The sequence below is a fragment of the Equus caballus genome, chromosome 13 (genome assembly GCF_041296265.1).
Source record: "Equus caballus isolate H_3958 breed thoroughbred chromosome 13, TB-T2T, whole genome shotgun sequence".
NCBI lineage: Eukaryota > Metazoa > Chordata > Mammalia > Perissodactyla > Equidae > Equus > Equus caballus.
The window spans coordinates 40,606,540-40,619,249 of record NC_091696.1 but is presented as its reverse complement, the minus strand read 5'-3'; positions in this window follow the sequence as shown (position 1 = coordinate 40,619,249).

The following is a 12,710-nucleotide window of genomic DNA, read 5'->3' as shown; positions in this document are numbered from 1 at the left end:
GGAGGTCCAAAGCCACCATGTTTGAAAGACATGTACCAAGCTAAGCTCCTTCTCGTCTGTTCTTTCCATGCATCTGGGTGGATGAGTTGCGCTAAAGGCCCAGACCAGCCACATCCTCTCACTCCACACTCATCCCCCTGCCTCCATTCTCACTGGGGTGGGTGGCCTATCGGGGAGGGACGTCAGCTGGATGCCCCATGTCCTGAGATCTTCCCTGTGTCCAGTCAAGATTCCGATTTGGGTTAAGGAGAAGGTGAATTCGCCTTTTCTAAAAAGCCCCGCATCGTAGTCTTGGGCATTGGCCCCGCTGATAACAAAGTGGTCTTTGCTTCCATTGGCTAAAGCTCTTTGCTTCTTTCTCCTGCAGGAACTCCACCAAGAGGAAGAATAAAAGATGAGATGGGGCGGGGGATTTAATTGGCCCCCTGCCACCAAAATATCAACAAAATGCACCTTAAATCCTAATAATCTATTCTGTTCCTGAGAACCCAGTCGGGGGTGAAAAAATGTTCCGAGAGCGACATCCTGCTGAACGTGCCACTCGGGCAGCTCCCCTTTCTGAGAAGCTTTTCAGCCCTTCTTTGTTTCCTCCGTCCCTGTGACTGCGTGAGGCGATTAACCGTGCTGTCCAGAGAATGCTGGTGATTTCCCATGGAGGCTGTGGGCACCTCGAAAAACGGGCTTAAATTAGCAGCCCTTCCTCAGCAGAGTGTCTGCGTGCGGCCGGCCACAGGGGCTTTGCTTCCGTTTTTGGATCTGCCAGCACGCAGACACAGCACACAGACGGTTCCCTGGAGGCAAACTCATTTTCCTTCGGAAGTATTTAGAAGCAAGCTGTCAGGGGGACCACCCACGTCCCACCCCTGCCCGCTGAGATAGTGGTTTCTCTCCGTGTGCAGTTGGTTGACCTCGTAAAGACTTCGTTTTCATGGCCTCCCTCCTTGGAGTCCAGATGGGGTCAAGACATCCAGGCAGGGGGAAAATTCCAACAGTTTCTTCTTTCGCTAATGATGACAACGGTGATCTTAGTGAACAGTAATAGCCGGTCTATAGATGAAGGAGCAAATGTTCACAGCACAGATTTAAAGATGCATTGGGACAAACTCGCTGTCTGCTTGTGGCTTTGCTTATCATGGATGGACTTTGTTCCAGGGACCCAGCCACGGAGCCCTCTCTTGGCCCTAACTTTCCACCTTGTGTGAGAAACAAGAATGAGCACTTTTCGAGAACCAGTTTTGTGCCAAACAGAGTGCTAAGAACTTTGCATATTATGTCATCTGCATTATGGGGAAGTACGAGACCCATATTACAGATGAGAAAGCAGAGTCCCTAAAGAGGGAGAGTGGCTGGCTTCAGGCCGCGTAGCTAGTAAGGGGAAGAGGTGAGATTGGAGCCCAACTTTTATCCGTCTACGCAGACGATTTTACTTTACAAACCATGCTAGTTCAGTGGTTCTCAATTGGGGGTTACTTAAATCTAGTATGTAGAGGTCAGAGATGCTGCTAAATACAGTACAATGCACAGGACAGCCCCCGACAGGGAATTGTCTGGCCCCAAATGTCAGTAGTCCCGAGGGCGAGACACTCCGTGTTAGCTGAGACATTCTCAGTGAATGCTTTTTGACTGTCTGTTTAGCGTTGAGTTAAATAAAGGAGTCTTCAGGCGTCACTAAGGAGACCTGCCGGGGGCAAGTGGACCCCACTGCCGCGTGCAGGAAAGGTGCCCTTCCTCAGGTTGGTTTCCCCAGTCCCACTTTATAGGATGGAGACTGGGGAAGACTGTCCCCGCCAGGGTGGGTCAAGTAGACATGTTCTTATGTTTCTGTACCCACGTGTCAACCAAACAGGGTGAGCAGAGGAAGGCTGGGCCACATCCCCAAAGTGACCCATCGCATGTGAGGGAACCCAGATCCACACCCCAATCTCCTGATGCCCCATTCAGAGGGTCACCCCGCCTGCCATGCTCACCCAGGGATTTTGAGACCCCATTCCAGGGCATATGACATGGCCTCTGTCTTCTTCTCTCATTGCTCCCTCAGGCATGATAGTACCCGGACAGCCTCAGCTCTATATCCACATCCCCATGGAAGGAGGGACTGGTGTCATCCCCATCCTACAGATGGAGATGCTGAGGCACAGTGAGGCGAAGGATTGAAATCCAGGACCGTCTGACTGTGCCGCTGCGGCACCTTCAGGGTTTCTCAAGCTTGGCACTGCAGACACTTGGGGCAGGATAACTCTGTGTTGTGGCGATGTTCTGTGTGTTGCAGGATGTTTAGCAGCATCCCTGGCTTTACCCACTGACGTCAGTGGCACCCTCCCTCCCACTTGTGACAATCAGCAATGTCTCCAGATGCTGCCTAACGGCCCCTGTGGGGGCAGAATTGCCCCTTGTCGAGAACCACTGGTCCAGACTATGAGGCCTAATGTAGCATCCTTGCCCCATCTCATCTCTCGTGACCAGGATTCTTGTGTCCTGGGATTTAGCACCCCTTACCCCCTGCCCTTGTGATACACCTGCCTGCGTTTGCTCTCCCATGTCCTGCTCTTGCAGGCAGGGCATCCTCCCACCCCACACAATATCCTCTTTTGTCAGATGCATTAATGTTGATGATTTCACGAAACTCAGGAAGCTACTCCCACGGTTGTCTCCTCCCTCTCACCATCAATGTCTTTAAATAGCTCGCCTTTCTCGAGGATTTCCCTACCTTCAAGTCCTTGGTGGATCACCTCTCTCTTGCCCCCAAGCCCTCCCACAGTGACCGCACCTCTCTCCCTCTCATCTCTCACGGAGTCCAGCACACAGCTGAATTATTGACCTAACCGCAGGGGCCTTTAAAATGTTTAAATCAGACCGTGTTGCCCCTCGGCTTAAAACCCTCCAGTAGCCTTCCTTGCATTCAGAATAAAATTCAGACTCCTTCCTGCAGCCAGCAAACTCCTGTCTGGGCAAGAACTTCTTGCCTCCCTGGCCGACGTCACCTCCTGCCTGCTCCACCTCACTCATTGCATCATCGTCCGTGGACCTTCTTCGTGTTCAATGGACACGTCCACCCTAGTCTTCCTTCCAGATCTTTGCATTGGGGGACATCTCCTTGAAGCGTTTTTTCTCTAGATTCTGTCTGATTGGCTCTTCCCTGTCACTCACCTTAAATGTCACCGCCTCAGAGAAGTCTCACTCAGTCCCCAATATAAAGTAGCCCCTTGGGTGGTATCTACTGAGCCACCTGCTTAATTTTCTTTCGGGCGCTTCTCAGGGACCATTGTCCACCTGCTTGCTTGTTTATTGCCTGCCCAACCACCCCACTCACAACCAGATTTTAACCTTCATAGGAGCAGAGGTCTCATCTGTCTTGATCACCTTTGCATCCTCAGGATCTAAAACAGCACTGGCCCGGGGTTGGAATTCAAAAAAATACGTGTTGAATGAGCCTGTCACATCAGTTTCGCATGCAGATTTCATGAAACAGAGGTACCTTAGGAATTCAAATCGTTATAATGGGTAAATAAAGCACATGAGTACATATTTGGCTCTCTCTGTCCGGTTTCTTTCCAACTCTTAAGAAGCAGCGTGAATAATATATTCTGATTGTTTTGATTGAACTGTCAGTTTGATTTATTTCATAGCATCTTCTTCCCTCTCCCCTTTGTAAATAATGGTGCGTCTGCAGAGCTTTTTGCTAACATTTATCTTGCTAATTTGCCTAGGGGGTGGGAGGAGGGTGGCATTTTTTTTTTTTACCCCCTTAGAATGGGTTCAGAGAAGAATATTTTCACCCTGGCGTTGGAACTCTAAAAACATCAAGGTTATACGGTGCGTTGACTCTGTGCTGTTTTACAAACCGGCTCAGACTCATTTCACAACTTGAGAATAATTCAAATTGGAAATCACCTCCTTTAAAACTATCAAATTAATGGTATTCCCATTACACTCCCTACCCAACCATGTGAACAACGGGGCCCGAGCTGCAGCTGCTAGAATTCTGCGTCAAAGTAAATAATGTGCTAACAAGACAGCAATTTCTTCCCTCCTGTGGAATTCCCCAGGCGTTTCTCCTTCAAGAGGCCAGGATGGGTTTGGTGGAAATCCCTCTGGATCGTGCAGGGTGACTGGAATGAATGCGGACCCCTGAGTATTGAAGACCGTGTTTGTAGGATGCGGTATGCTTTCTTGAATTACAGTAACCTTTTTGGATTCTCACGGATAACCACCAAGGGGATGGAAAACATCCCTAATTGCTGATGGGCATGTTGGAATCAGTTTCCGGCAATATTATCTGATATATATGTACATATATCACACATATATCATATATATATCACATATGTGTCTATATGCGTAATATATACATGAAGATAAAACCATTGAGTCCCTCAATTCACTAGCCCTCCTCCCTTTTCTCCCTCAGCTCCCACATCTCATCAATCAAAATTGTCAATTTCGGCTCCTAAAATACCATTGTTTTAAATCTGGTCCTTTCTCTCCATCCAGACTCGACTTCCCTAGTGTGAGCCCCCAGCTGCTACTCCTGCCTGTCAATCAGTAGCCTGAATCCTGGCCGAACGCTGGAATTGCCTGATGAGCTTTTCAAATACACCGGCTCCCAGACCGCACCTCCGGAGCGTCTGATTTAATTGGTCTGGGGTGGGAACCCAGCGTCGGATTCTTTAAAACGTTCGCCCGTAGCCAGGGTTCCGAAGCCCTGCTTTAGATCCACCTGGCTTCACACAGCAAGCGGAGGGACTCGGCTCTGTCATCCCCTGCTCAGAACCCCAGGCTGCTTCCCCAGGCCTTTTCGGAGTCCAGGGCGAGGTCCCTCCGAGTGCCCGGATGCTAGCCTGCTCTGGAGTCTTGTTTTTTCCCTTCTCCTCCGACAGGGAGCGGCCGCCAGCAGGATTGGCGGCTTGTCTTTCCTGAGAACAGCGCGCCTGTTCACACCTCCATAACTTTGCACACTCTGATCTTGCATCTGGAATGCCCTTTCTCCCCAAGTCTGCATGCAGGTATTTATTGATCTTGCAAAACTTGCTTTAGGTTCTCCTTCCTCTAAGAGGTCTCTCTGGAGTTACCCTCTCTCCTCCATGTTCTCATATTTGGTTGTGTTGTTGAGGCTGTTGTAATTGACTCACACTTCCATCAGTCTGTCCTGTTGGACCCTGATGGCCTTGAAGACCATGGCCCTATCATCCATCAATATGATCCCAGTATTACACACTGTACTGGGCACCCAGTAAATGCTCAATAAGTGCATATGACTGAACATGTTCCAAATGACAGGCCCAGCGAAGACGTCCATTCCTCTGCTCTCAAGCAGGATTCCCTTTAGATTTCCCAAAATACACATCCACAAAGACACTTGAAGACAGAAAATCCATGAAGGATGACATTGATTTAGCACATTGTTGTGAAGTGAAAAAAAACATGCAGGTCACTTTGCATTGAAATCCTGGCTTAACTACTCACCAGCTGTGTGGCCTTGGACAACTCACTTAACCTCTCTGAGCCTCAGTTTCTCTTGTCTGTGCAATAGGGATACTCATATCTCATTGCTCAGGACTTTATGCTTATGATGCTTTCGAATTCCCAGGGCATCCCCATAAGGCTGGCACGGCTTTTATTCCCATTTTATGACTAGAAATCTGAGGCTTTGAAAAACTCACAGAGGTGAAAAGGGGAAGATGAGAATCCAAACGTCCGTTGTCAGCCACCTTCCTTCTGGGCTCTGTTGGATTTTGTGTGGCTGACCAAGAATAATAGCAGATGGGCCACTTGACTGGTTGTCAATATGAAATGAATCGATTGCTCATTGTTAATGTCCTCCTCCTCCTACCAGGCCTTGAGAACCAGTCTGGGAGAATTTCGCACGTCCTGGCAGGCAGGACATGAATCGACAATACTTGTTGGTGATCAAGGCATGGGAATGTGTTCTGTTGGCAATTAGTGCATTAACGTGTCCTGGATTGCATCGCTCACAGTGATTGAAAAATATGGCAAGCTCGGAACATTGTTAGCACCTGAGGGTTGCAAGCTTTAGGGCGAAGGTGGAGTGTTGATAGTAGGAGGGCAATTGGGAAGTCAGGGGACCTGGTGTCTTGGCCTGCCTATGCCACTTGGCGTGCTGTGTGGCTTTGGACAAGTTGTTTTGCCTCTCTGGACTTCAGGTTCTTTGGAAGTAAAATTAGGAGATGTGAAGGAGAGGGAGGAAGGAAAGGAGAGATGCTAACACAGAGGGCTCTGGGTAAAAGAGATGGATGAGGTTGATTCATCCCCGCTTCTACCCCTGGGAATGCAGGAACCCCCAGTGAGGGATGGATTTCGTCAGGATGGGCTAGGCTCTGCCCTAATAACAGACCAACCCAGAAATTTAGTGGTTTGGCACAACAGTGGTTTGTGTGTCACTCATGCAAATTCCGAGGCAGGTTAGGCAACTCCCCAGGGCTGCCCTTCTGGTGCTGACTCAGAAATAACAGGCTGCCTTGATCTCGTGGCTTCTAGGTTGCTGCCACAAGGGAACAGACTGCTAGAGCATCTTGCTCTGGCTCCTAAATGCTTCAGCCAGGAAGTGACCCAGGTGATGTCCACTCACATGTCACTGGATGGTACTCATCATGTGGCCCTGCCTAACATCCAGGGGCTGGGAGACGTGGGGAAGTTCATGCTATGAAGAAAGCCGTAAGTAGTGTTTCTGATATAGGGAATACGGCAGCTTCGGAACTCTTCGAATCTACAGGGTAAGGAGAGGAAACAAGCACTCAGTAAGCACTTCCTACACGCTGAGACCTTGTACATACATTATTCGGTTCGCTCTTCATACCCCTTCTACTATCACACTCAGTTTTCACATAAGGTCTTTGAGTCTCAGAGAGTTAAGTGTGAGTACAGAAATTTACACTACTAGTAACTGGCTGAACTGGAGTTTTATTCCAAGTGTCTAATATCAAAACCCAAGCTCTTTGCACCTCACCACAATGTTCCAATGTCATTGCGGGCATCTCCTAATCTACCTGATCACTGGGTCCCCCCTCAACTCTGGACCTCTCATGTCCTTAAATGAAATCCCTTGCCGTAATGAAAAAAAAAAACTAAATTAATTTCCATGGTTAGGTTAAATCTCGCTGCCACGGATGGCAACTCTCAGAATTCAACACGGTACACTCTCTATGGAGCTTTTGTTTATTCACATATTTTCCAGTTGACTTGATGTACTTACTGCGCTATCAAAATTCTTGGCGATGTCTTATAAGACTAGGAGAGGAAAAGAGCGAGAAAGTCACAGCGAGGACTCCTTAATCTCATAGCAGCACACAATGGGTTAAAACTCGGGGCAGTGGGAACGTAGATGATTTTCCCAGTCGTGGAGAGATCAGAAATAAAATGTGGTCCTCTGGATCCCTTGACCTTTAGTCTGCTCTTCAGAGCAGGCAGTGGGGTCTAAGGTGGTCAGAGGCATTTCAAGGAGAAGAAGATGCTGCACAGAATCAAATGCCATGGACAGCTCCACAGATGACAGGAAGCCACTGGACATGGCAATACAGTGGTCCTTGGTGACGTTTTGCAGAGCGGACTTCAGTGAACTTGTGGGAACAAAGACTTGATTTCAGGATGGGTGAATAGGAGATAAGGAAGGCGAGATGGTGGTATAGGATATGCTTTCAAGAAATATGGCAGTGATCGGGTGCAGAGGAAGACGGCGGGAGCTTGAAGACCAAGTGTATGCTAATTAAATTTGTTGATTGAGTGCTTTTTTTGGCTTTAGCCAGCTTAGTTCTTAGTTACTTCCCGTCTGTTAGTTTGATTGCCGCTTAGGGAACAGGAATCAGTTTCGTCATTGGCTATTTTAAGCGGCAATTTACAAAGGTCAATCTACTGAAAAAACCCATATGTATCACTCAGTCCACTGGGGATTATTTCCCTGTTACTCGCTGTTTTGGATGATACAGACCACTGCTTTAAACCATTAATAAAGATAATTAAATGCTGGCTATAACAGATCCGCATTCCATTCTTTTGTTATTCATTGTAGCATTGTGGTTGAGAGCACGGGCTATGGAACGCAGTGGTGCCACGTAGTAGCCATGTAACCCTGCACATGTGATCTGGCCTCTCTGTGCCTTGGTTTCCTCATCTGTCACAATGGGGAAAATAATGGAAACTGCGCATAGGGATACTGGGAGAATAGGGTAGGTTCAGACATATGAAAGGATTAGAAGGAAACCTGGCACATAGTAGGTACTCAATGAAATGTTAGCTATTTTGTAAATGTTTATTGAATGCCTACTGTGGACCAACATTGTTGGTGGCACTGGGGATATAAGTGTGGACAAGATAAGTGTGACCCTTGACTTCACAGAGCTTACAGACTGGTGATGTTTCAGAGAAATAAACAGGAAATTCCAATACACTGTGACATGTGCTAAGATGGGGAAAGTGCAGAGTGTTATAGGGCACACGAGGGGCACCTAAGACAGGTGTGCAGGTCCAGAGTAGACCTCATGAAGGAGGCAGTATCCCAGATGTGTGTGATGAATCGAGAGATGCTACTCTGTGCCAGGGAAAAAAGAAAGAGCTCGCATCTACTCTCGTCCTTCCCCAGCTTATTTCCCACACTAGTCAGAGGGTGTGTTTAAAAACATAACTTGAGCCCACGTGTAGTACTTCAATGACTTCCCATTGCTCTGGGATACATGCAAACATCTTTAGCATGGCCCTTGGGTTCCAGAGTCAGGCTTCCGCCTTCTTCTCTGGTCTCTTCTCTCACTAGCTCCTCTATACTTTGGGAGATTCTAGCCATTTTTATTCCTCCAAGGTGCCATGTTTCCTCTAGTCACGTGACTCCTCCCTCCCCGCCCTCTTGGTTAAATTACTCTCTACTCATCCTTCATTTTTCAGATGATGGGCACTTCCTGAGTGGCCTCTAGACCAGAGACAAATGCCCCTGTCATAACCTCCATGTCCTTCTCCATCACGGCATGTGGCCGTTTAGACGCTGCTGTGTGTGATTCTAGCCATTCGTGTCTGTCTCCCCCATGGGATGTGGGCTCCGGACAGACGTGGATCTCCTATGTTTGCACCCCCCTGAAACTCCAGCACTTAGCTCTATGCTGGGCATAGCGGATAGTCAAGTATTTGCAGAAAGAATGCAGAAGCCTCCTTGAAGGCAAGCACATTCTAGACCTGCAAATCCAACAAACCCAAGGCCCATCAGAGCTCATGGAGGTCTGATTCTGCGGTCGGTACCAGTGTCTGCCTCTGGGGTGGTGGGTGTGGGTGGCCAAGACAGCCAAGGGCACAGCTGTCCACTCTGGCCTTGCCAGGGGTTCCAAGAGACTCCAGAAGGCCAAGTCCCAGGGCTTCAGGGAAGGAATCTGAATGGATCTGGAGAGCAGGATGGGTGACGGAAAGGTATCCTGGTTATTAAATGTCCCATTTTAAAGACATAGACCCTCATTGTAGTAATCACTCGGGAACACCTGCAATGGGAAATTGAAATGTTAGAAGTTTGCTGTCTGTGTCGAGAGAGCTTTGGCTATGGAATTCACTGGAATAATCCAGATGGCCAGGCGAGTCCTAGTAGAAAGAGGGAACGCAGTGTAGTCACACAGCTGGGTTTTATTCCCTCTTTCTGGCTGTAGGACCTGGGCAAATTCCTTAGCTTTCTCTATGTGCCTCTATTTCCACCTGTGAAGTATGCAGATAATGGCATTTACTCACAAGGCTGTTGCAAGGGTTAGAAATAATATACATGAAGTGGCTAGCACGGGACAGGCACCCAGTAGGTGCTCAATAAATGGTGGTTGGTGACTGTTATCCCCCTCTTCTCCCTCGTTATTTACCTGGCTTTGGGAATTTACCAACATAAAAAAAAAAAAATGTGTTGTGTGCAAAGAAATTATGGTTGCAAAAAACCCACCCAGTTGATAAAAATTACTACATGTCTCTTTGTGTGGTCGGCTCTGTTCTGAGCTTGGATTCACAATCGTGGAAGAGAAAGAGGGACTCTGCCCTCGTCGAACTTAGACTCAGTGATGTTCTATTTATTTCTAAAGGACCTTTTCCAATTGAAAAAGCAACTGGGGAAATAAATCTATGAAAACGTGAAAAAGTAGAGAAGAGGAATTATCAGTCGACCCTCTACTTCAAGACAACCATCGTAAACATTTTGGTGGGTTTTTTTCAGTCCCTTTGTCTACGCTAATTATTTTTACTTAAATCTATGACAGAAATATATTTCTGGGTTGCTGATAATGCTTTGTGCAAGTAATTTTTAATGACTGAATAATGTTCTATGTAATGAGTGGATTTACTGAACCAATCACCTATCATTCTATATTTGTGCATAAAGATTTTTTCCCCCTGTGCTTTGGAATATTTCCTTGAGATAAAGTCTCAGAACCAACTATCTGGGTAAAAAGCTAGGGAGATTTTTAAGGCTCTTGAAACATTCTGCTCCCCTCTGTTGAGGAGTGTATAGGCAAGTTTCACCTTTGTTTTAGAAAATATTTCTTCTAATGTCCCTTTAAAAGGAGAGGAGATTGAAAATTCTGCAGAGGAGATAGAAAGTTAAAGCCAAATTAATCATCCCAGCTTAGCTTGGAATGCTAAATATTAATGTTCCTCTTTAGCATGTGTGGCATATTATGTACAATTCATCTGAATATAAATAGTCCAGATTGTGACATTACATTATTCATAATGAATCCACTGTCCACCTTCTGTGTGGCACATCACTCAGATAAGCAGCCCTCTCGCTAATGAATCAGCAGGTGGAAAATGGATTGTGTTCGTCAGGAAGGGGGAGCGAAAGGGTCTGATGTTTATTGAGCATTTATTACGTGCTGGGTGCTCTATAGAAATCATCTTACTTAATGAACAGCCCTTGAGGTTGGCAATTGATGAGCCACAGACTTACCTTCCACTCTCTCTTTCTTCAGGCTGCAAGACCCCCGCCCTCCTCCACCCCATGTCTTCACCAGTAACTTCTACTCTTCAGCACCCAGGTCGTCAGAAGGCTGGACTGCAGCTCCGCTGGAAGTGCCTTATTTGTCCTTGTGTAGTTACAAACGTGAGTTGGAGACAACAAGAAAATGAAGAGCTTGGGAAGAAGGAAGCAGGTCATGTGATAGTGGCCAAGGCAGAAATTCCAGTGGTCAGTTTCAATAAACTTGTATTTTTTCTCGTTTATGGCAGCTTAAATGGTTTTCCCTGTGCCACTTAGCACCAAAGACCCCTCTGCTGCACGCGAGAAGGGGCCTAAGGGATTCTGCATGGCCCAATTACTCTTTCAAAAACGTTGAATTAGAGTCTTTGGAGAACTTTAGAAATGTGGTGGTCTTAGTTCCCAAATACCAGTGTCTATAATCCGTAATGACTCATTTGGTGGCTTGTAGGTAACTAGCCTTCAGTCATGGGTGAAAACATCGAAGTCTGTGGAATTGTGTGCCATTCAACAAAGAAGGGTTGTTGATTTATTTATTTTTATTATATGCAAGGTCATTGTATTTTTGATTAGTTAGTAGCCAGTGGAGAGACCCCTAAGCAGCTTGTGCTGGATGTGAGAGTTATAAGGAGCCAGTTCTCATTTGCTTTTGGGTGAGAACAGGTCTACAGCTCATGAACCCTAACATCGGGTATACACGTTTTACCTTATTCTGACAACCCTCCAAACTTCTTTCAGTGGTGAGGCGTAGGAAGAGGGGAAATCAAGGATGGACGTCCCCAACCCATTTGGGAACCTCATCTGCACATCTTGAATTGAGAGGGTTGGAGCAGATGTCAGACAACTGGTGAGTCTAAATACACCTGATCTCAGGGCTTGGCCAAGAACCACGGGGTCAGGTTCTCCTCCGAGAGTCTCCCATTGCAACCAGCCTCTGGAAGGTTTTAGGAAATCTGAGCATTTAATTGATCCAGGCAGAGGCCTCTCTGTTGCATTGTGTGCTGCCATGATGGCAGTGGGGTAGTGAGGAACTGTCAAAATGGCAGCAGACTTGGGACAGGCTCTGGTTTCCTGCATCCTCCAGGAGAGGGAGCTGCCGAGCTTGGGAAGGCGTCTATCCTCCTGGTGGGTGCAGCATCAGTGACCTGTGGATGCAAAGCATCTTGCTAAAGGCTGTGATATTATCATTACTGTTGCTATTGCTATTGCTACTGCTATTGCTACTATTGCAATTACGATAATAATTACCACTATTCAGAACAATACGGCAAGGTCAAATTCCGGCTGCGCCAACTCTCACATTTGTAATTTTTGTCAAATCTCTTCCCTTTGGTTTTCTCATCTGTAAAGTGAAATAATAGTGCCTGTTGTGTCTGTTGTACAAAGATGAGGAGAGTTTGGAGAGAGAGAAAGATTGAGAGAAAGAGATTGATTGAGAGGGAGGTTGAAAGCCTTTGAAAACCACATGGTGCTATATAATATAAGGGGATGTTTTTACAGTTTAATTGATTATCTAGGTAAGAAACACTTGCAATGTTTAATGGCAAAATGAGAAATGTGTGCGTTATAACCCCAAACTCCAAATTTCTGCCCCATGATTTTCTGTTAGAGGAAACCAGTCATGAATCAATTGCAGCCCGATATCAACCGAAAGACCAGTTAACTTAGCCATTTATCTGGAGTCTCCAAGTCCTAAATCAATGTTTTATGAGATTCTTATGAAGCTAAGCGTGTGCACCTAATTCTCAGCCTCATGGCCAAGGCTTCACGGAGT